General features: G+C 38.3%; 1 pseudogene; it reads right to left on the minus strand.

The window, feature by feature from the left end:
- Positions 1 to 20,128: 20,128 nt before the first annotated feature.
- LOC120865192 lies at positions 20,129 to 24,780 on the minus strand (annotated as a pseudogene).
- Between the last annotated feature and the right edge of the window lie 699 nt (positions 24,781 to 25,479).

Consider the following 25,479-nt stretch of genomic DNA (forward strand, 5'->3'; position numbering starts at 1 on the left):
CTTCTTATAGGCAGGCCAAGATTTTAGAGTTATTCTCTTGGGATCCCTTCACTCAGCTTTGGCTGCTGGGAGGGAGAGGGTTCTTCTTCTCCCCTACCTGAAAGGAAGGGAAAACCCACAACCTCTTATTCCTGTAAGTTTCTTCCAAAGCAGTTTTTCTCAATGCATCTCCAGTCTAATTTAAATATTGTTTAGAGATAAATAGTGAAAATGCCTGCAGAACTGGTTGTAGCCCTCTCTATAAAGCAGAGGGTCATGCTATGCATTCTCAACTTAAAGGGTTTTAGGCTAAATTTTTAGACAACAGCACTTTAAATAAGTAGAAAAGGGGATAAACTTCCTGATTTATTCTGTCACCCATTTAGTAGTACAGCAGCCAAACTAGAGAGCTTAATATTCTTTCCCCTATCATGCCCATTTTTCTATTGGCAGATAATAAAATGTAGACAGAGAAAAGGCTGAAAGGAGTGAGGAGTACTAAATATATAACTGCTCCTATGATCTTACCTTCTGCGATTCAGGACTCTTGGTTCATGAAAGGTTAACCACATTCTGTGATAGCAGTATAGAACATGTGAGATTCCCTTTTATCTAAAAATAGCATTTTCTGAAGAATGTAGAAGAACTATACTATTATTATTTTACTATTTAGCCTGTGCTCAGTGAGATTCTGAAATCCTAAGAACTTTCTCAACACAGGAAATATAAATCAAGGGCCTACATTTAATATCTCACAAAGCAGAAATAATCCTATCCACAAAGAAAAAGAAAGAAGAAAGAGAATAAAAGCACTCTTACAGATGTAGTACATTAAGCAGACAAACATAGTACTTCTCTTCAATGCAAGCCATTGAATGGGTGGGAAGCATGATTTTAAAAGCTTTATTTTAAATCATCATTAGATAGAAGACATCAGAAAGCAAATACCTAATCTTATCAAATACAGCAACTGAATTTGAGTTTTGCCATTCAATACTAGAAACAATAAAATTCACAGAATATAAATCCATTTTAATTATGTGCACAAATAAAGACAATGAACAATTGGTTTCAATTTATACAGATAAAATAGTTTCTTTCTTTTTTTAATATAAATTTATTTATTTTAATTGGAGGTTAATTACTTTACAATATTGTATTGGTTTTGCCATACATAAACATGTATCTGCCACAGGTATACACGTGTTCCCCATCCTGAACCCCCCTCCCTCCTCCCTCCCCATACCATCCCTGGGTCGTCCCAGTGCACCAGCCCCAAGCATCCAGTATCATGCATCGAACCTGGACTGGCAATTCATTTCATATATGATATTATACATTCCAATGTTTAAAGAACATTTTAAAAAGGAAAGAAAGATTTAAACACTATTATGTCTGAATAGAGGAATTAAATATAATAAATTATTAATTAGGAAAAAACTGATAATTAAAAAATTCTAAAACAGATATGCTTTTTAAATATTAGATGCTTTTAATATAGTGTGTGTCTCCTGGGAATATTGCATTCAGATATTTTTAATATTCAATTAATTTTTAAGATCATTGACTATTATGACAACAAAAACAATATGATTCACACTACAGTGTTTATGAAAAAAATAGTGATTACTGGAAAACATCTTTTATTTTTATAGAGCAATTCATTATTCCCTAATGTATCAGGAATGCAAACAAAATCAACCAAGCTTTTTGTTTTTAATTAACTAAATTGAGGGTTGGAATTACTTTACTTTGCTCAGTTGTAGAGGTGAGATAAGGCTCTTAAATTAAATGTCCCCAGAAACAGAAAAAGCATTGAATTATCAGATAATCATAAAAACAAGATCCAAAAAGAGATTGTACAGTTAATAGTCTAATCATTTTGATGAAGAGTGCACTTAATTCTTAACTACCTTTCTACAGTGATGACAATGAATAGAAAAGCAATTACATTGTTAAAATTAACACTTACACCTGCTGAGTCTGACCCTTTATGCTTCCATAGGGAATCCAGTAGGGTTTGTGATGAACTGAGGTGGGAGAGTACACTAACTTTCTTTGAATCTAATTGTGTTGCCACATTCACCAGCATCTAGAGCAATAATTATCTGACCAAGCATTCTTTGTTATGAGCAATATGTACAAAATGTGGGCAATAAATAATAACTAGAAAATTGAACTCACAAAAAGAAAAGAAATCACCATACATGTGTTGGAGTTATATGCAATTCTGCAATAAAGTATTTCTACAAGAAAACTTGTGTTAGCACAAAATTATGTACAAATATGAAGTTGTAGTGTAGTGATAAGATTTCAGAAAATCAGAAGAAAATGCATCATTCTTGTTTAATGATAAATAATAAAGCAACCCTCCCGATGTAACAAGCAGTTCAGTAATCAGTTCAGTCATTTAGTTGACTCCCACTCTTTGTGATCCCATGAAATGCAGCATGTCAGGCCTCCTTGTCCATCACCAACTCCCAGAGTTTACCCAAACCCATGTCCATTGTATCAGTGATGGCATCCAACCATCCAACCTCCATCATCCCCTTCTCCTCCTATCCTCAATCTTTCCCAGCATCAGAGTCTTTTCAAATGAGTCAGCTCTTCACATCAGGTGGCCAAAGTATTGGAGTTTCAGCTTCAACATCAGTCCTTCCAATGAACACCCAGGACTGATCTCCTTTATGATGGACTAATTGGATCTCCTTGCAGTCCAAGGGACTCTCAAGAGTCTTCTCCAACACCACAGTGCAAAAGCATCAATTCTTCTGTGCTCAGCTTTCTTCATAGTTCAACTCTCACATCCATACATGACCACTGGAAAAACCATAGCCTTGACTAGACATACATTTGTTGGCAAAGTAATGTCTCTGCTTTTTAATATGCTGTCTAGGCTGGTCATAAGGTTCCTTCCAAGGAGTAAGTGTCTTTTAATTTCATGACTGCAATCACCATCTGCAGTGATTTTGAGAGTAGCTAGGAAATTGTTCTTACTGCAACTGTAAGGATCAGTGTGTGTGTGTGTGTGTGTGTGTGTGTGTGTGTGTGTGTGTAGAGACAGACAGGAGGCCATAAACCACTGTCACTTCACTTCATATGAATTGTTCTCAGGTCATTGTTTCCCTCTCAAATCAACTGACTTGAAACTTTGTACAACCTTATTTATACCCCTAAGATATAAGAAATTCATCCTCCAGGAGCTGAACCAAAACCTAGTGAAATACCTGGAGATTGATATTGAATTAACTTCTGATTTTCTAGCTCAAAACATTTCCTATGATTCCATTTGGCCAGCTCCAAATGGCACATCAAACAGTGTACATTTTTATGGATGGAGAGTGTTTTAGGAATGAAGAAGATTTCTTTTTATTTTTCAACAAAGTTTTGTGGGGTTTTTTTCTGTTTTTTTTTTTTTTTTTTTTTTTTTGTATTTTAGTGATTAGCTTTCACATGGCAGAATTAACTGGCATTCGTGTCAGACAGTAAAAGCATCTGCCTGCAAGGAGGGAGACACAGGTTCAATCCCTGGGTCGGGAAGATCCCTTGGAGAAGGAAATAGCAACCACTCAAGTACTCTTGCCTGGAAAATCCCATGGATGGAGAAGCCTGGTAAGCTACAGTCCATGGGGTTGCAAAGAGTTGGACACAACTGAGCAAATTCACTTTGACTTTCACTTGTTGAGTTATACCAAAAATAAAGTTTTTGTTAGGTTTGGAGACTCATTCTTAAAATTTTTTTAACTCTCAACATTAATTCATAATGCGTATGAATCTATTATTAGTGAGTACTTAAACAGTCTCAGAGTTCAAGACACAGCTAGCTCTCTCTCTGAAGAATCAGTTACCCATGATTAAGACACATATCTGGGGATCAAGTAAACCTGGGATCAAGTGAAGCTTCATTTTAACTCAAGCTAAAGCTTCATCATTAATTAACTTCAAGTATAATTGGGAAAACTTTAAACGTCTTCTTTTCATTTCTAAAATGAGAATATAATATCCACTCCTTTAGGATGTTGTAAAAACAAATAGGGCTTCCCAAGTGGCACTAGTGTTAAGTACTCCTCTGCCAATGCAAAAGACCTAAGAGTCAAGAGTTCAATCTCTAGGTCAGGAAGATCTCTTGGAAGAGGGCATGGCAACCCACTCCAGTATTCTTGCCTGGACAATCCCATGGACAGAGGAGCCTGGTGGGCTACGGTCCATATGGTCTCAAAGAGTGGAACACAACTGAAGCTATTTAGCATACACGCAAGGAAAGACAAAGTCATTTAATTAATTTCTCTGGTAACTTTGCAAAGTCAATTATTCTTATTTTTACAGGCTCTTAGTTCAAAACAACTTAAATAGAAAACGCTCTCTGAAAGACTGTATATGAACGGAAAGAAATTTAGTATTTGAACCTGAAGAACTGGTGCTGAACTGTTTATGTGTTTGCATTATCAGGTCCTTGAATTGTCTTTCTTCATTAAAACATTTCATTTCCATATATTTTAAAGAATCTCCCTCGAATTTTTAATCTAACCTTGCCACTCTTTTCTAGAATCTAGCCTTATGTATTCACTAGTTTTTGCCTTTTTTTCCTTATTTTTGTGGAAATTTGGGAGAAAGTTGGGGCTGTTTGGATATTATTCTGTCATGTTGAGCTAGGACATCTTGAGCTAGCTAATTTAGTTTCTAATTTAGGTGACACATATCTGTCTATTTCCTTGGGTTTTGAGTACATTTCTAATTTTAATTACTCACTGCCATGAAAGGTATCAGAATTTTCAAGCAAAATGATAAGACTGTAACAAGACCCTATGTGGTAAGCTCTTAAGTTTTATGAAATTTACCCATCTGGCCAGAAATAAATTGAGGGATTTTTTTTTTTTTGAAAATGGAATGCAACACATATATAAGGATAATGCAATTAAAACTCCAAGTGATAAAATATGGATATTTGATCATTAAAAGTTTAATGATGGACATGCATTCCAAGAGGGGATTTATGAGGTAAGGAATAAATCATTAACAATAATATCAGTAGGCTTAATAATCCCTTCTTACTAAACTATACTCCAATGGAAAAAAATTTAATTACCTATTTTACTACTGGAGTTTTAGTCCTTTCAAATTCTAATAAATAATCAATATAATTAATCAACAGCCCAAATTGCCATAAATTTATTTAATGCCTACATGCCTAAGTATGCAGGTCAAGAAGCAACAGTTAGAACTGGATATGGAACAACAGACTGGTTCCAAATAGGAAAAGAAGTATGTCAAGGCTGTATATTATCACCCTGCTTATTTAACTCATATGCAGGGTACATTATGAGAAATGTTGGACTGGATGAAGCACAAGCTGAAATCAAGTTCTCCAGGAGAAATATCAATAATCTCAGATATGCAGATGACACCACCCCTATGGCAGAAAGCGAAGAACTAAAAAGCCTCTTGATGAAAGTGAAAGAGGAGAGTGGAAAAGTTGGCTTAAAGCTCAACATTCAGAAAACTAAGATCATGGCATCTTGTCCCATCACTTCATGGCAAATAGATGGGGAAACAATGGAAACAGTGAGACTTTATTTTGGGGGCTCCAAAATCACTGCAGATGGTGACTGCAGCCATGAAATTAAAAGATGCTTACTCCTTGAAAGGAAAGTTATGACCAACCTAGACAGCATGTTAAAAAGGATAGACATTACTTTGCCAACAAAGGTCTGTCTAGTCAAAGCTATGGTTTTTCTAGTAATCATGTATGGATGTAAGAGTTGGACTAAAAAGAAAACTGAGGGCCGAAGAATTGATGCTTTTGCACTGTGGTGTTGGACAAGACTCTTGAGAGTCCCTTGGACAGCAAGGAGATCCAACCAGTCCATCCTAAAGGAGATCAGTCCTGGATATTCATTGGAAGGATTGATGCTGAAACTGAAACTCCAATACTTTGGCCACCTGATGAGAAGAACTGACTCACTGGAAAAGATTCTGATTCTGGGAAAAATTAAAGGCAGGAGGAGATGGGGATAACAGAGGATAGACGGTTGGATGGCATCACCAACTCAATGGACATGAGTTTGAGCAAGCTCTGGGAGTTGGTGATGGACAGGGAAGCCTGGTGTGCTGCAGTCCATGGGGTCACAAAGAGTTGGACATGACTGAGCAACTGAACTGAGCTGAACTGAGTGGCTAAGCCACTGTGCTAGATGTTATGAAGACTATAAAGAAGAAAGGATGTAGCTCTTGTGTGTATAGAGTTTACAGTCAAAGACATAGAGCTGGGTATGCCAAATGTGGTATTTCTTAAAAGGAGGAATTATTGGGACTTCCCTGGCAGTCTAGTGTTTAAGACTCAGTGCTCTCAATGCAAGGGGCTTGGATTCAATACCTGGTCGGGGAACTAACATCTCACATGCTGAGCATGTTGGCCAAAACAAACAAAAAGGAAGAATTAGTAAATACTGAATGTATATTTACTCCCAAAGCCATTGCTCTCTCTCTATTTCATTGAAATGAATATAGGAGAGGAAATGAGCCAAAGGTTCATGGAAAATGGGCCAAATGCTATAGGTAGAGATGCAAGACACAGAAATATGTAGAGAGAAAGGTTGTATAAGTGTATTGGGGCAGAAATCTGAAGAACATTATAGAATGAGAGGGACATTGGCTCACTGTAGGACAATCAGGCTCATCTTTAGACTGTTTCTAACTTCCTTTCCTATGAAAGGAAATAGACACTCTTTAGAAGATCAATGTTAAACCTTAAATATACATATACGTAGCATTTGAGCTCTAGGAATAATACCCTAGTGTGCCATTTATGCTGTAAAAGCCATAAATGTTTTGAACTTGACTCAGAAGTGAAAAGGCTCTCCAGAGATGCTTTTAAATGTTCAAAGTTGAAGACATATTTTTCCTCTCTCTAAAAGTGAGCAAAAATCCCAAAGGAGAGAAGCCAAAATAAATAAATTAATATGACAGTAGGAAAAATAGTGGACCAGCTGATAAGATGATGTTAGGAAGCTGACAGTTTGATAAATTCAATTTTCTGAGCATACACGATAAAGAGTAAGAATAAAAGGAACAAGCCAAGGAAAGCAAGTTTCAATACATATTACAAAAATATATATAAGCAGAGGAGTGTTTATTTTAAAACTAATGGGGCTTAATTTTAAAGCTTCTTTATTTCTACTGTCTGCTTCCAGGGGCTTGGGAGGGGCTATAACAATGTATTCATGTGATCATTTATCTTGAAAATTTTACAAAACAAGTTATTTTAACCAAAGTCAGTTAAGATCACTGTCACTTTCCTCTCCAGTTTATGCTCTGTGACAGGTTCCTTCCTGTCAACTGAGGCAGCTTCAGCATGGCCTCAGTCGTTACTGGGATTTAGCTAGAGGGGGGTTGAGTTGCAGATTTTTTTAATTAATTAATTTATTTATTTTACTTTATAATATTGTATTGGTTTTGCCATACATTGACTTGAACCTGCCATGAGTGTACGTGTACGTGTTCCCCATCCTCAAACTCCCTCCCACCTCCCTCCCCATCCATCCTTCTGGGTCATCCCAGTGCACCAGCCCCGAGCCCCCAATCTCATGCATTGAACCTGGACTAGCGATCCATTTCACATATGATATTTTACATGTTTCAATGCCATTCTCCATATCATCCCACCCTCACCTCTCCCAAAGAGTCCAAAAGATTGTTCAATACATCTGTGTCTCTTTTGCGGTCTCGCATACAAGGTTATCATTACCTTCTTTCTAAATTCCATATATATGCATTAGTATACTGTATTGGTGTTTTTCTTTCTGGCTTACTTCACTCTGTATAATAGGCTCCAGTTTCATCCATCTCATTAGAACTGATTCAAATGTATTATTTTTAATGGTTGAGTAATATTCCATTGTGTATATGTACCAAGGCTTTCTTATCCATTCATCTGTCGATGGACATCTAGGTTGCTTCCATGTCCTGGTTATTATAAACAGTGCTGTGATGAACATTGGGGTACACGTGTCTCTTTCGATTCTGGTTTACCCGGACTGTATGCCCAGCAGTGGGATTGCTGGTTCATATGGCAGTTCTATTTCCAGTTTTTTAAGGAATCTCTGCACTGTTCTCCATAGTGGCTATACTACTTTGCATTCCCACCAACAGTGTAAGAGGGTTCCCTTTTCTCCACATCCTCTCCAGCATTTATTGCTTGTAGACTTTTGGATCACAGCCATTTTGACTGGTGTGAAATGGTACCTCATTGTGGTCTTGATTTGCATTTTTCTGATAGTGAGTGATGTTGAGCATCTTTTCATGTGTTTGTTACCCATCTGTATGTCTTCTTTGGAGAAATGTCTGTTTAGTTCTTTGGCCCATTTTTTGATTGGGTCGTTTATTTTTCTGGAATTGAGCTGAAGGAGTTGCTTGTATATTTTTTGAGATTAATTCTTTGTCAGTTGCTTTTTTTGCTATTATTTTCTCCCATTCTGAAGGCTGTTTTTTCACCTTGCTTTTAGTTTCCTTTGTTGTGCAGAGGCTTTTAATTTTCATTAGGTCCCATTTGTTTATTTTTGCTTTTATTTCCAATATTCTGGGCAATGGGCCATAGAGGATCCTGTGATTTATGTCGGAGAGTGTTTTGCCTATGTTCTCCTCTAAGAGTTTTATAGTTTCTGGTCTTACCTTTAGATCTTTAATCCATTTTGCGTTTTTGTGTTTTTTAAATAAGTTCATTTGTAGCATTGTTTTTATATTCTAATATAAGTGATATCATATGATTTTTGTCTTTCTGTGACTTACTTCACAGTATGACGATCTCTATGTCCATCTGTGGTCCTGTAAATAGCATTATTTCATTCATTTTTGAGGATGAGTAATATTGACTATGTAATATGGACTATGCCAAAGTCTTTGACTGTGTGGATCACAATAAACTATGGAAAATTCTGAAAGAGATGAAAATATCAGACCACCTGATGTGCCTCTTGAAAAACTTATATGCAGGTCAGGAAGAAACAGTTCAAACAGGACATAGAACAACAGAGTGGTTTCAAATAGGAAAAGGAGTATGTCAAGGCTGTATATTGTCACTCTGCTTATTTAACTTATATGCAGAGTACATCATGAGAAACACTGGGCTGGAAGAAGCACAAGCTGGAATCAAGATTGCCGGGAGAAATATCGATAACCTCAGATATGCAGATGACACCACCCTTATGGCAGAAAGTGAAGAGGAACTAAAAAGCCTCTTGATGAAAGTGAAAGAGGAGAGTGAAAAAGTTGGCTTAAAGCTCAACATTCAAAAAATGAAGATCATGGCATCTGGTCCCATCACTTCATGGAAATAGATGGGGAAATAGTGGAAACAGTGTCAGACTTTATTTTGGGAGGCTCCAAAATCACTGCAGATGGTGAGTGCAGCCATGAAATTAAAAAACGCTTATTCCTTGGGAGGAAAGTTATGAACAACATAGATAGCATATTAAAAAGCAGAGACATTACTTTGCCAACAAAGGTCCATCTAGTCAAGGCTATGGTTTTTCCTGTGGTCATGTATGGATGTGAGGGTTGGACTGTGAAGAAAGCTAGGCACTGAAGAATTGATGCTTTTGAACTGTGGTGTTGGAGAAGACTCTTGAGAGTCCCTTGGACTGCAAGGAGATCCAACCAGTCCAGCGTGTTCTTTGGAAGGAATGATGCTAAAGCTGAAGCTCCAGTATTTTGGCCACCTCATGTGAAGAGTTGACTCACTGGAAAAGACTCTGATACTGGGAGTGATTGGGGGCATAGGGGGAAGGGGACGACCGAGGATGAGATGGCTGGATGGCATCACTGACTCAATGGATGTGAGTTTGAATGAACTCCGGGAATTGCTGATGGACAGGGAGGCCGGGCAGGCTGCAATTCTTGGGGTTGCAAAGAGTCAGACACGACTGAGCGACTGAACTGAATGACTGAACTGAATGCTATATTTACAATTTTGTTTATTTTGCTTGATAGGGGTTCTCAGAATTTCATAAACTTCATGACACAAAAGCCCTGGATGAAATATAATTTCTGGATTGAAGAAGTTGATAACTGGCTTGGAGGAAAATAAGAGATCCCAAGAAATTGATAGGGTAAATAAACTGACACAACATGCGAGTACAAATAACCACCTTACCTGGCTCCTAAGAAACCTGTATGTAGGTCAAGAAGCAAGTTAGAACTGGACAGGGGATAATGCACTGGTTCAAAATTGGGAAAGGAGTACATCAAGTCTATATATTGTTCATCAAGTCTGTATATTGTTACCCTGCTAAATTAAATTCTATGCAGAGTAAATCATGTGAAATTCTGGGTTCGATGAATCACAAGCTGGAATCAAGATTGCTGGGAGAAATATCAGCAACCTCAGATATGCAGACGATACTACCCTAATGGCAGAAAGTTAAGAGAAACTAACGATGAGGATTAAAGAGGAGAGTTAGAAAGCTGGCTTAAAACTCACCATTTTAGAAACTAAGATTATCACATCCAGTCCCAACATTTCATGGCAAATAGATGAGACAAAGTGGAAACAGTGACAGATTTTCTTTTCTTGGGTTCCAAAAACATTCCAGATGTTGACGGCAGACATGAAATTCAAAGAAATTGCTCCTTTGAAAGAAAGCTATGACAAACTTGGACAGCATATTAAAAAGCAGAGACATCACTTTGGCAGGCAAAGTCTGTAGAGTTAAAGGGATGGTTTACCAGTAGTCATGTATGAATGTGAGAATTGGACCCTAAAGAAGGCTGAGTGCTGAAGAATCAATGCTTTTGAACTAAGGTCCTAGAGAACTCTTGAGAGTCCCTTGGACACCAAGGAGATCAAACAGTTAATCCTAAAGGAAATCAACCCTGAATACTGCTTTGAAGGACTGATGCTGAGACTGAAGCTCCAATACTGTGGCCACATGATGCGAAAAGCCCACACATTGGAATAGATCCTGATGCAAGGAAAATTGGAGGACAGGAGGAGAAGGGGGAAACAGAGGATGAGATGATTGGATAGAATCACTGACTCAATTGACATGAGTTTGAGCAAACTCTAGGAGATAGTGAAGGATAAGGGAGCCTGTACTACTGCAGTCCATGGGGTTGCAAAGAGTCAAACATGACTTCCTGACTGAACAGAAACACTAATACCTCTGGGTTTGAAATGAGGATACCATCTCTCCTGTTCCAGAACTGTTTAACAGTCATTATAATTACGTGCAAGAAGAAGAATTTCATCTCTTCTTCATTATGTTGTAAAAGGAAGCCATTCAACCAATACATTGTTCCCCAAAATCAGTCTTTGAAGTGGTTCACTTCAGTTAAGTGGCTCAGTCATGTCCGACGCTTTGCAACCTCATGGACTGCAGAACTCCAGGCCTTCCTGTCCCTTACCATCTCCCAGAGTTTACCAAAACTCATGTCCATTGAGACGGTGATGGCATCGAACCATCTCATCCTCTGCTGTCCCCTTCTCCTCCCACCTTCAATCATTCCCAGCCTCAGGGTCTTTTGAAATGAGTCAGTTCCTCTCATCAGGTGGCCAAAGTATTGGAGTTTCAGGTTCAACATCAGTCCTTCCAATGAACACTCAGGACTGATCTCCTTTAGGATGGACTGGTTGAATCTCCTTGCAGTCCAAGGGATTCTCAAGAGTCTTCTCCAACACCATAGTTTAAAAGCATCAGTTCTTCAGTGCTTAGCTTTCTTTATAGTCCAACTCTCACAATCCATACATGACTACTGGAAAAACCATCCCTTTGACTCTACAGACTTTGCCTGCCAAAGTGATGTCTCTGCTTTTTAATATCCTGTCCAAGTTTGTCATAGCCTTGACTAGACAGATATTGGTTGGCAAAGTAATGTCTCTGCTTTGTAAAATGCTGTCTAGGTTGGTCATAGCCTTTCTTCCAAGGAACTAGTGTTTCTTAATTTCATGGCTGCAGTCACCATCTGCAGTGATATTGGAGTACAAAGAAATAAATTCTGTCACTGTTCCCATTGTTTCCAAGTCTATTTGCCATGAAGTGATGGAACCAGATGCCATGATCTTAGTTTCTGAATGTTCAGCTTTAAGCCAACTTTTTCACTCTCTTCTCTCACTTTCATCAAGAGACTCTAGTTCTTCTTCACTTTCTGCCATAAGGGTGGTGTTATCTGCATATCTGAGGTTACTGATATTTCTCCTGTCAGTCTTGATTCCAACTTGTGCTTCATCCAGCCCAGTGTTTCTCATGATGTACTCTGCATATAATTCAAATAAGCAGGGTGACAATATACAGCCTTGACATACTCCTTTTCCTATTTGGAACCAGTCTGTTTCATGTCCAGTTCTAACTATTGCTTCCTGACCTGCATACAGACATCTCAGGTGGTCTGGTATTTCCATCTCTTTCAGAATTTTCCATAGTTTATTGTGCTCCACACCAGTCAAAGGCTTTGGCATAGTCAATAAAGCAGAAATAGATGTTTTTCTGGAACTCTCTTGCCTTTTTGACGATCCAGGGGATGTTGGCAATTTGGTCTCTGGTTCCTCTACCTTTTCTAAAACTAGGTTGAACATCTGGAAGTGCACAGTTCGTGTACTGTTCAAGCCTGGCTTGTAGAATTTTGAGCATTATTTTACTAGCATAAGAGATGAGTGCAATTGTGCAGTAGTTTGAGCATTCTTTGGCTTTGCCTTTCTTAAGGATTCGAATGAAAACTGACCTTCTTCCAGTCCTGTGGTGACTGCTGAGTTTTCCAAATTTGCTGGCATATTGAGTGCAGCACTTTCACAGCATCATCTTTTAGGATTTGAAATAGCACAACTGGAATTCCATCCCCTCCACTAGCTTTGTTCATAGTGATGCTTTCTAATGCCCACTTGACTTCACACTCAAGGATGTCTGGCTCTAGGTGAGTGATCACAACATCATGATTATCTGGGTCATGAAGATCATTTTTGTATAGTTCTTCTGTGTAGTCTTGCCACCTCTTCTTAATATCTTCTACTTCTGTTAGGTCTGTACTATCTCTGTCCTTTACTGAGCCCATCTTTGCATGAAATATTCCCTTAGTATCTCTCATTTCTTGAAGAGATCTCTAGTCTTTCCCATTCTATTGTTTTCATCTATTTCTTTGCACTGATCACAGAGGAAGGCTTTCTAACCTCTCCTTGCTATTCTCTGGAACTCTGCTTTCAAATAGGTATATCTTTCCTTTTCTCTTTTGCTTTTCGCTTCTCTTCTTTTCACTGCTATTTGTAAGGTCTCCTCAGACAGCCATTTTGCTTTTCTCCATTTCTGTTTATTGGGGATGGTCTTGATCCCTGTCTCCTGTACAGTGTCACAAACCTCCATCCATAACTCAATAGGCACTCTGTCTATCAGATGTAGTACCTTAAATCTATTTCTCACTTCCACTGTATAATTGTAAGGGATTTGATTTAGGTCATACCCAAATGGTCTAATTGGTATTCATTCATAATAAACTTTTGATGGAGAAACCATTCATTTACACATGACTAGAATGGCCATTAAACACCTATAATATGACCAACCTAGATAGCATTTTCAAAAGCAGAGACATTACTTTGCTGACTAAGGTCCATCTAGTCAAGGCTATGGTTTTTCCAGTGGTCATGTATGGATGTGAGAGTTGGACTGTGAAGAAGGCTGAGTGCTGAAGAATTGATGCTTTTGAACTGTGGTGTTGGAGAAGACTCTTGAGAGTCTCTTGGACTGCAAGGAGATCCAACCAGTCCATTCTGAAGGAGATCAACCCTGGGATTTCTTTGGAAGGAATGATGCTAAAGCTGAAACTCCAGTACTTTGGCCACCTCATGCGAAGAGTTGACTCATTGATGTTGGGAGGGATTTGGGGCAGGAAGAGAAGGGGACGACAGAGGATGAGATGGCTGGAAGGCATCACCAACTTTATGGACATGAGTTTGAGTGAACTCCAGGAGTTGGTGATGGACAGGGAGGCCTGGCGGTGCTGTGATTCATGGGGTCACAAAAAGTCAGACACAACTGAGTGACTGAACTGAACTGAACAAGTCAGATACTGCTAGGTGCTGGGGATGCAAGACTCTGCCTTCCTGCAGCCAAGAACCTAGGTTTTTGTTGTTGTTTCATTTTGCATTTTTAACCAGATAACCACAATGGTGTGATCACTCACCTAGTGCCAGACATCCTGGAATGTGAAGTCAAGTGGGCCTTGGGAAGCATCACTACAACAAAGCTAGGACTGGAAAAGGTCCCTGTTCATTCCAATCCCTAAAAATGGCAATGCCAAAAGAATGATGCAACTACCACACAATTGCACTCATCTCACATGCTAGCAAAGCAATGCTCAAAATTCTCCAAGCCAGGCTTCAGTAGTACATGAGCTATGAACTTCCACATGTTCAAACTGGATTTAGAAAAGGCAGAAGAACCAGGGGTCGAATTGCCAACATCCACTGGATCATCAAAAAAGCAAGAAAGTTCCAGAAAAACATCTACTTCTGTTTTATTGACTGTGCCAAAGCCTTTGACTGTGTGGATCACAGGAAACTTGTGGAAAATTCTTCAAGAGACGGGAATACCAAACCATCTCACATACCTCCTGAGAATTCTGTATGCAGGTCAAGATGCAACAGTTAGAACTGGACACAGAACAACAGACTTGTTCCAAATCAGGAAGGGAGTATGTCAAGGTTATATATTGTCACTCTGCTTATTTAAATTATATGCAGAGTACATCATGCAAAATGCCGGGTTGGATGATTCACAAGGTGGAATCAAGATTGCCAGGAGAAATATCAATAACCTCAGATATGCAGATGACACCACCTGTATGGCAGAAAGTGAAGAAGAGCTAAAGAGCCTCTTGATGAAAGTGAAAGAGGAGAGTGGAACAGTTGGCTTAAAACTCAGTTTTCAGAAAACTAAGATCATGGCATCCCGTCCCATCACTTCATGGCAAATAGATGGGGAAACAATGGAAGCAGTAACAGAGTTTATTTCTTTGCACTCCAAAATCACTGCAGATGGTGACTGCAGCCATGAAATTAAAAGACACTAGCTCCTTGGAAGAAACGCTATGACCAACCTAGACAACATATTACAAAGCAGAGACATTACTTTGTCAACAAAGGTCCATCTAGTCAAAGCTATGGTTTTTCCCATAGTCATGTATGGATTCTGAGAGTTGGACTATAAGAAAGCTGAGAGCCAAAGAATTGATGCTTTTGAATTTAGGTATTAAAGACACTTGAGAATCCCTTGGGCTGCAGGGAGATCCAACCAGTCCATCCTAAAGGAAATCAGTCCTGATATTCATTGGAAGGACTGATGCTGAAGCTGAAACTCTAATACTTTGGCCACCTGATGCGAAGAACTGAGTCACTGTAAAAGACCCTGATGCTGGGAAAGATTGAAGGCAGGAGAAGGGGACGACAAAGGATGAAATGGTTGGATGGCATCATTGAATCAATGGACATGAGTTTGAGCAAGCTCTGGGAGTTGGTGAAGGACAGGGAAGCTTGTCATGCTGCAGTCCGTGGGGTCAGAGTCGGACACCACTGAGTGACTGAACTGAACCGAGAATGTTGAAACATTAAACAATCATAGAAATTCACACAAAATTACTTATTGCATTTAAATAGTGTGACCATAAAGTAGGAAGAGCCACAGGAGTGTAAAATAATTAACTTCTGAAAGAGATCAGATAAGGTGTTCCTGAGAAAGTGTCAGTTAACCTGAGATAATGACAAGCAAGAGGTAAGGAATGATAATGAGGGATTAATGGAGAGCCTATCAGGCAAGTGGCAAAGAAATGATCCTGAATTGGGGCAGAAATCCAACTCAGGAGACCAGTGGTCTCCACATTTGATTTTGATCATGTATAATTGGGTTAAAAAATTTAACCACAATACAGTATTTGTTAGTTTGTTATTCGTAAATAGTGTACATATACAATTGTATTTATATTTTGTGTATAATACAAAAATAACAAAAAGTGTTGACAAGAATGGTACAGCAACCTTTCCACTCTCTCAAAAAATTAGCACAGTTAATTTGTTATTTAATTAAGCACTGTTAATCAACTTGTGAATAGATTATGCATTTTTACTTTAAAAAGTTTTTTCTTCATGCTTTTTAATGTGGTGATTAAAAGTTTTCATCTATGCCCAGTTTATTTTAATGACTAATTGTATGCCTATCATGGCTTTAAAATGTTAATAGTTCACAAGAGTAGCAAATCTAAGTAAGAAAATTGCATGATTAGCTAAACTTAGCAAATTCTGACTTTTCTTTTTCAACCCATTTACCCAGTAAGCAAAAGTTAAAAAAAAAAAAATGCCTAGCAAATTACAATTTCTTGGCATCACTAGTCAGGCAAACTAACCAGAGTGTGTCATATTTTTCAGTTTTTAACAAATTAATCTAAAATCCACATAAATTCTTTATTAAAAATTTCTAAGCGATTAGAGAAACTTCTTTCCATGGACATGAAGTTTGCAGAGATAAGAACACTTACAGGTGATGGAATCACACAATTTTCAGTATGCATATCATAATGATGGAAAACCTTCCACATATCTGTCTTTCAAAAAGCTTTATCCATAACAGGAGTTTCTTTTTTAAAAAAGTATCATTAGCTATTTCACTCATTAAAGTATCACAGTTACCTCAAATAGATTAGGCAAATTTAGCTCCAAAAAATTGCTAGTAGGTTTGAAATTGAAGAGAGCTATATGACAGAAAAGATAATCATGTTTTTTCAAAAGGAAAAGTTTGGAATTTGTCTTTAAGTACAATTCTAAGGATCATTCCATTGTTAACTAGCAAAGCTTTGGATATTAGAAATTTTAATAGTCACAGCTCATCTTACTTCCAAAGGACTGTACACACTCTATTCTAAAAGGATTGTTTTTAAAAGCAACTTCAGTTTAACCTTAGTAAAGAGTTAAACTATTTTTAAAAGAAATCCTGCGTTGCATAAACAGCAGTACTTTAAAATACTCTGAAAGGTGACAGAATAGCAAGGGTGAACCCATTTAGCAATCCAAGTTTTCAAACACCCACTCCTTCCCAAAGAGCTCCTCAACTCTCTGTGACGGTTCACCTTCTGACAGAAGTAACAAGCAAGTAATTCTTTTTGAATATATCAGTGAAGTCCACTTTTATAATTTGTACATGAATATTAAAATAAATCATAACAGTTTCTCTATGACCTCAATGTAACATTATTTTGGCAGCCCTTTTTTCTCTCTTCACCTCACTTTGTAACTCCTGCTTTAGAAGAACCAAGACAAAGTCAGGGAGGCTGAGGACGAAAAACAAGATGAGTTAGGGATGATGCAGCGGCCAGATCCTATAGGACTTTGGGAAGCATGTTCAGAGTTACTTCTTGAAAAACAGAAGCTGCAACCAAGTATATGGTGCAATTTTTAGGAAGTGGAAATATATCTGTTGTTGTTCAGTTGCTAAGTTGTGTCTGACTCTCTGTGACCTCATGGACTGTATCCCATCAGGCTCCTTTGTCCTCCATTATCTCCTGAAGCTTGCTGAAATTCATCTTCATTGAGTTTGTGATATATTTACCAGATCACAATTAGGTTTAATTTATATTACTATTCTGCTGCTATGTTATTATCAGTACTAGTGTTTGTTGTTAACTTTTCTAAAGAAGCTATAATCTTTGTATTGGTTTTAATTTTATTGTTGTAAGAACACTTAACATGAGCTCTACTCTCTCCATAAATTTGTTGTTATTGTTCAGTTACTCAGTCAGGTCCGACTCTGCGACCCCATGGACTACAGCACACCAGGCTTCCCTGGCCTTCACCATCTCTGACTTTGCTCAAACTCCTGTCCACTGAGTCAATGATTCCATCCCACCATCTCATCCTCTGTTGTTCCCCTCTCCTCCAAAAATTTTTATGTACATCATTATTGAATATAGGTATACAGTTCTACAGCAGAGCTCTATAGCTTATTCATTTAACTGACTAAAACTTATGCCCACTGATTAGTAACTCCCTTTTTCTCACTTCCCACAACCACTGGCAACCACCTTGTCACTCTTTGATTCTATGGATTTGACTATTTTAGATACCATGTGTAAGTGGAATCATGCCACATTTGCTTTTTTGGTAACTGGCTGATTTCTCTTAGCATAATGTTCATACACCACATTTTCTTTATCCATTCATTTCTTTTTAATGTGTCTGATTCCATGAAAAGCTGTTTAATTTTATTTTCTCCCACCTCAGCTATTGTTGCCATTGTTTTGAAATTTTAATGGTCTGTTTGATCCAAATGTCTGAGAATCACTGATCTACATAAGATCTATTATTCTTTTACATAAAATCTATGATCCCTTGGGATTGTATACTTGAAGAAAAAGATAGACGTTCATAATGAAAACAAGCCTGGGCATTTTTTTTTTTGCTATTGTTTAAGAATAGACAATATGACAGAATGACCTAAAAATGGCATAAAATAACATAAAAAATGACAGAATGATCTCTGTTCATTTCCAAGGCAAATCATTCAATATCACAGTAATCCAAAACTATGCCCCAACCACTAGTGTCAAAGAAGCTAAAGTTGAGTGGATCTATTAAGACCTACAAGACCTTCTGGAACAAACCAAAAGAGGATGTCCTTCTCATCATAAGGAACTGGAATGCAAAATTAGGATGTCAAGAGATACCTGGAGTAACGGGCAAATTTGGCCTTGGAACACAAAAGAAAGTAGAGCAAAGGTTAACAGAATTTTGCCAAGAGAACACACTGGTCATATCAAACACCCTCTTCCAACAAGACAAGAGATGATACTACACATGGATATCACCAGATGGTCAACACCAAAATCAGACTGATTATATTCTTTGCAGCCAAAGATGGGGAAGCTCTGGAGAGTAAGCAAAAAACAAGACCAAGAGCTGACTGTGGCTCAGATCATGAACTCCTTATTGCCAAATTAAGATTTAAATTGAAGACAGTAGGGAAAACCACTAGATCATTCAGGTATGACCTAAATCAAATCTTTTATGATTCCACAGTGGAAGTGACAAATAGATTCAAGTGATTAGATCTGATAGAATGCCACAAAGAAAACTGAGCACCGAAGAACTGATGCTATTGAACTGTGGTGCTGGAGAAACCTCTTGAGAGTCCCTTGGACTGCAAGGAGACCCAACCAGTCAATCCTAAAGGAAATCAGTCCTGAAAATTCATTGAAAGGACTGATGCTGAAACTGAAACTCCAATACTCTGGCCACCTGATGTGAAGAACTGACTTATTGGAAAAGACCCTGATGCTGGGAAATATTGAAGGTGGGAGGAAACGGAATGACAGAAGATGAGATGGTTGGATGGCATCACCAACTGGATGGACATGAGTTTGAGCAAGCTCCGGGAGTTGGTGATGGACAGGGAAGCCTGGCATGCTGCAGTCCACGGGGTCACAAAGAGTGAGACATGACTGAGTGACTGAATTGAACTGTGAAGAATAGAAATGGGGTTGCCTTGTGGATCAGACAGTAAAGAATCTGCCTGCAATGCAGAAGACCCAGGTTAGATCCCTGTTTAGTGAAGATCCCCTGGAGAAGGAAATGCAACTCACTCCAGCATTCTTGCCTGCAGAATTCCATGGACAGAGGAGCTTGGTGGGCTACAGTCTATGGGGTCACAAACAGTCAGACACAACTGAGTGACTAACACTTCCACTTCCACTTCTACTTCTCTTTGCATAAAATAGTTGCCTATAATTAAAGATGCAACGGATGTGTCCCAAGGGTTTGGAAAAACCATAGTTTTTACACCTCTTTATGGTCAGTCTCCTACCAGCTATGACACTGGCTATATCATTAAGCATACTCTTCCAAGTGTGCTGATAATTACCTGAAGATTTTAGAAAACCATAAAGTAACAATATACAGGCATTCTTCAGAGATATTGCAGTTTCAATTCCAGATCAGCACATTAAAGAAAATATTGCAATAAAGTGATTAACACACTGTTTTTGTTTCCCAATGTATTTAAAGTTATATTTTATACTCATTGTAATTGTGTGCATGCAATAGAATATCTAAAAAATGATATGCATGTCTCAATTTAAAAATGAGTTATTGAAAAAAATGCTAACCATCATCTGAGCTTTCAGCAAGTCATATTCTTTTTGCTGATGATAGAGCCTGCCTCAGTGTTGATGACTGCTGACTGATCAGGGTGGTGGTTGCAGAAGAGTGAAGTGGCTGTAGAAGTTTCTTAAAATAAGACAACAACTTTGCTACATCGATTTGACTCTTCTATTTACCAGTGATTTGTCTGTAGCATTCAATGCTGTTTGATAGCAATTTACCCACAAAAGAAGTGGTTTCAAAATTGGAGTAAATCTTAAGTCCACCACTGCTTTATCAACTAAATTTATATAATGTCTTAAATCTTTGTTGTCACTTCAACAATCTTCATATCATCTTTACCAGGAGTAATTTCCATCTTAAGAAAACACTTTCTTTGCTCATCATTAAGGAGAACCTCCACTTCCATTAAACTTTTATCATGAGATTGCAGGAACTCAGTCATATCTTCATATTTCACTTCTAAATTCTAGTTCTCTTGCTATTTCTATCATATCAGGAGTTACTCCCTTCACTGAAGTTTAAACCCCTCAAAGTCACCCATTAAGTTTAGAAGCTAATTCTTCTTAACTCCTGTTGCTGCTGCTACTGCTGCTGCTGCTGCTAAGTCACTTCAGTCGTGTCCGACTCTGTGCGACCCCATAGACAGCAACCCACCAGGCTCCCCCGTCCCTAGGATTCTCCAGGCAAGAACACCGGAGTGGGTTGCCATTTTCTTCTCCAATACATGAAAGTGAAAAGTGGAAGTGAAGTCACTCAGTCGTGTCCGACTCTTGGTGACCCCATGGACTGCAGCCTACCAGGCTCCTCCATCCCTGGGATTTTTCCAGGCAAGAGTACTGGAGTCGGGTGCCATTGCCTAATGTAGTTATTTTGACCTCTCTCCATGAATCACAAATGTTCCTCAGTTCAGTTCAGTTCATTTCAGTCACTCAGTCGTGTCTGACTCTTTGCGACCCCATGGACTGCAGCATGCCAGGCTTCCCTGTCCATCACCAACTCACTAATTTTAACAAAACTCATGTCCATTGAGTCGGTGATGCCATCCAACCATCTCAAGTTTGTCATCCCCTTCTCCTCTACCTTCAATCTTTCCCAGCATCAGGGTCTTTTTCAATGAGTCAGATCTTTGCATCAGGTGGCCAAAGTACTGGAGTTTCAGCTGCAACATCAGTCCTTCCAATGAACACCCAGGACTGATCTCCTTTAGGATGGACTGGTTGGATCTCCTTGCAGTCCAAGGGACTCTCAAGAGTCTTCTCCAACTCCACAGTTCAAAAGCATCAATTCCTTGGTGCTCAACTTTCTTTAGAGTCCAACACTCATATCCATACATGACTACTGGAAAAACCATAACCCTGACTAAATGGATCTTTGTTGGCAAAGTAATGTCTTTGCTTTTTAATAAGCTGTCTAGGTTGGTCATAGCTTTTATTCCAAGGAGCTATCATCTTTTAATTTCATGGCTGCAGTCACCATCTGCAATGATTTTGGATTACAAAAAAATAAAGTCTGCCACTGTTTCCACTGTTTCTGATCTATTTCCCATGAAGTGATGGGACCAGATGCCATGATCTTCGTTTTCTGAATGTTGAGTTTTAAACCAACTTTTTCACTCTCCTCTTTCACTTTCAACAAGAGGCTCTTTAGTTCTTCTTCACTTTCTGCCATAACGGTGGTGTCATCTGCATATCTGAGGTTATTGATATTTTTCCCAGCAATCTCAATTCCAGCTTGTGCTTCATCCACCCCAGTGTTTCTCATGATGTACCCTGCATAGAAGTTAAATAAGCAGGGTGACAATATACAGCTTTGACATGTTCCTTTTCCTATTTGGAACCAGTCTGTTGTTCCATATCCAGTTCTAACTGTTGTTTCTTGACCTACATACAGATTTCCCAAGAAGCAGGTCAGGTGGTCTGGTATTCCCATCTCTCAGAATTTTCCACAGTTTATTATGATCCACACAGTAAAGGTTTCAGCATAGTCAATAAAGCTGAAATAGATGTTTTTCTGGGACTTTCTTGTTTTTTTGATTATTCAGCAGATGTTGGCAATTTGATCTCTGGTTCCTCTGCCTTTTCTGAATCCAGCTTGAAAATCTGGAAGGTCACAGTTCACGTACTGTTCAATCCTGGCTTGGAGAATTTTGAGCATTACACTACTATAGTGTGAGATGAGTGAAATTGTGCGGTAATTTGAACATACTTTGGCATTGCTTTTCTTTGGGATTGGAATGAAAACTGACCTTTTTCCAGTCCTGTGGCCACTGCTGAGTTTTTCAAATTTGCTGGCATATTGAATACAGCACTTTCACAGCATCATCTTTTAGGATTTGAAATAGCACAACTGGAATTTCATCACCTCCACTAGCTTTGTTCATAGTGATGCTACCTAAGGCCCACTTGACTTCACATTCCAGGATGTCTGCCTCTAGGTGAGTGATCACACCATTGTGATTATCTGGGTCATGAAGATCTTTTTTGTACAGTTCTTCTGTGTATTCTTGCCACCTCTTCTTGATATCTTTGCTTCTGTTAGGCCCATATTATTTATGTCCTTTATTGAGCCCATCTTTGCATGAAATGTTCCCTTGGTATCTCTAATTTTCTTGAAGAGATCTCTAGTCTTTCCCATTCTGTTGTTTTCTTCTATTTCTTTGCATTGATCGCTGAGGAAGGCTTTCTGATCTCTCCTTGCTATTCTTTGGAACTCTACATTCAAATGGGTGTATCTTTCCTTTTCTGCTTTGCTTTTACTTCTCTTCTTTTCACAGTTATTTGTAAGGCTTCCTCAGACAGCCATTTTGCTTTTTTTGCATTTCTTTTTCTTAGGGATGTTCTTGATCCCTGCCTCCTGTACAATGTCATGAACTTCCATCCATAGTTCATGAGGCACTCAGTCTACCAGGTCTAGTCCCTTAAATCTATTTCTCACTGCCACTGTATAATTGTAAGGGATTTGATTTAGGTCATACCTGAATGGTCTAGTGGTTTTCCCTACTTTCTTCAATTTCAGTCTGAATTTGGCAATAAGGAATTCATGATCTGACCACAGTCAGCTCCCGGTCTTATTTTGCTAACTGTATAGAGCTCCATCTTTGGCTGCAAAGAATATAATCAATCTGATTTCGGTGCTGACTATCTGGTGATGTCCATGTGTAGAGTCTTCTCTTGTGTTCTTGGAAGAGGGTGTTTTCTATGACCAGTGTGCATTTTTTTTGAGCAAAACTCTACTAGCCTTTGCCCTGCTTCATTCTGTACTCCAAGGGCAAATTTACCTGTTTTTCCAGGTGTTTCTTTTCTTCCTACTTTTGCATTCCAGTCCCCTATCATGAAAAGGACATCTTTTGGGGGTGTTAGCTCTAGAAGGTCTTGTAAGTCTTCATAGAACCATTCAACTTCAGCCTCTTCAGCATTACTGGTCAGGGCATAGACCTGGATTACTGTGATATTGGATGGTTTGCCTTGGAAATGAACAGAGATCATTCTGTTGTTTTTGAGATTGAATCTCAAGTATTTGCATTTCGGACTCTTTTTTTGACTATGTGGCTCTGGCATCTAAAATGGTAAATTCTTTCCTTACCAATTGACTTTGCCCAGATCCATCAAGGAATCACTATCTGTGGCAGCTACAGCCTTATGAAGTGTATTTCTTCAATACTGAGTCATGAAAGGCAAAACGACTATTTGATCCATGCGCTACAGAACTGCTGTTGAGTTAGCAGGCATGAAAACAACATTAACCTCATTGGTCTCATTATACATCTACATTAGACCTTTTGGGTGACTGGTTACATTGTCAATGGGCACTAATGTTGAAAAGAATCCTTCATTTATTTCTTTTTTTTTTCTAAGTAGTTTGTCTCTCAAGAGTTGGCTTAAAATACTCAGTAAACTAGGCTATAACAGGTGTGCTATCATCTAGGCTTTATTATTCTTTTATAGAGCACAAAGTAGATTCAGTATCACTCTTAAAGGCCCTAGGATCTTCAGGATGGTACATAAGCACTGGTTTCTACTTAAAGTCACCAGCTGCATTTGCCCCTAACAAGAGCGTCTACTTGTCCTTTGAAGCTTTAAAGCCAGGCATTGACTTACCTTCTCTACATATTGATGTCCTAGATGGAATCTTATTACAACATAAGGCTATTTTGTCTACAATATGCTGTTAAACGTAGCCTCCTTCATGAATAATCTCAGCTAGATCTTCCAAATAACTTGCTTCTACGTGAGCACTTGCTGCTTCACCTTGCACTTTCATGTTCTGGAAGCAGTTTCTTCCTTTAAACCTCATGAACAGACCTTTATTGACTTCAAACTTTTCTTCTATGGCTTCCTCATCTCTCATAGCCTTGAATTGAAGAGAGTTAAGGCTTTGCTCTGGATCATGCTTTAGCTTAAGGGAATGTATCCAGATCATTGAAACTTTCTGCATTTCACCAATAAGGCTGTTTTGCTTTCTTACCATTCTTATGTTCACTGGAGTAGTACTTTTAATTCCCTTCAAGAACTTTCCCTTTGCAGTCATAACTTGCCTTACTATTTGGAACTAGAGGCCTAGCTTTCAGCCTATCTCACATTATGACAACTTTCCTCACTAAGCTTAGTCACTTCTAGCTTTTGATTTAGAGTAACAGACATGCAACCCTTCCTTTCACTGGAACACTGGGAGGCCATTGTAGGATTACTAATTGGCCCAATTTTAATACTGTTGTGTCTTAGGGAATGGGAGGCCCCAGAAGAGGGAGATGGAACAATGGCTGATTGGTGGAGTGGTTGGAACACACATATTCATTGATTAAGTTTGTGGTGCTCAAAACAATTACAAAGCAACATCAAAGATCACTGATCACAAATCTCCATAACAAAAACAATAATAATGAAAAAGTTAGAAGTATTGCAAGAATTGCCAAAATGTGACAAGGAGATATGAAGTGAGCAAAGTATTGGAAAAATGGCACTGACAGATTTTGTAGACACAGAGTGTCTATACAAATTTTCACTTTGTATAAAACGCAGTAGCTGCAAAGTGCAATAAAGTGAAGGACAACACAAGGTATGCCTGTAACATACTCTAGAAAAAAAAAATGGAAACATCACACAAATTTTCAGGTTTCCAAGAATTTATTACTTAAGAAATGAGAAATCCTTAGAATTGAATGAAGGCCAGATTTACTTTCTGCATGTTGATTGTCATAAATACATATCTTAAATCTTAATGATTCTGTAAAGTATATTTACAGGCTTTATTCTCTAGAATTATCCATGAAAATAAAATCTCAAACTTACATGACACTTATTTTAATAACAGCTGATACTTGTCAAATTGTCAACAAAAGCAAATAAAATTAAAATAAACATATATAAAAAACCGAA

The sequence above is a fragment of the Oryx dammah genome, unplaced genomic scaffold (assembly GCF_014754425.2).
Source record: "Oryx dammah isolate SB20612 unplaced genomic scaffold, SCBI_Odam_1.1 HiC_scaffold_1, whole genome shotgun sequence".
NCBI lineage: Eukaryota > Metazoa > Chordata > Mammalia > Artiodactyla > Bovidae > Oryx > Oryx dammah.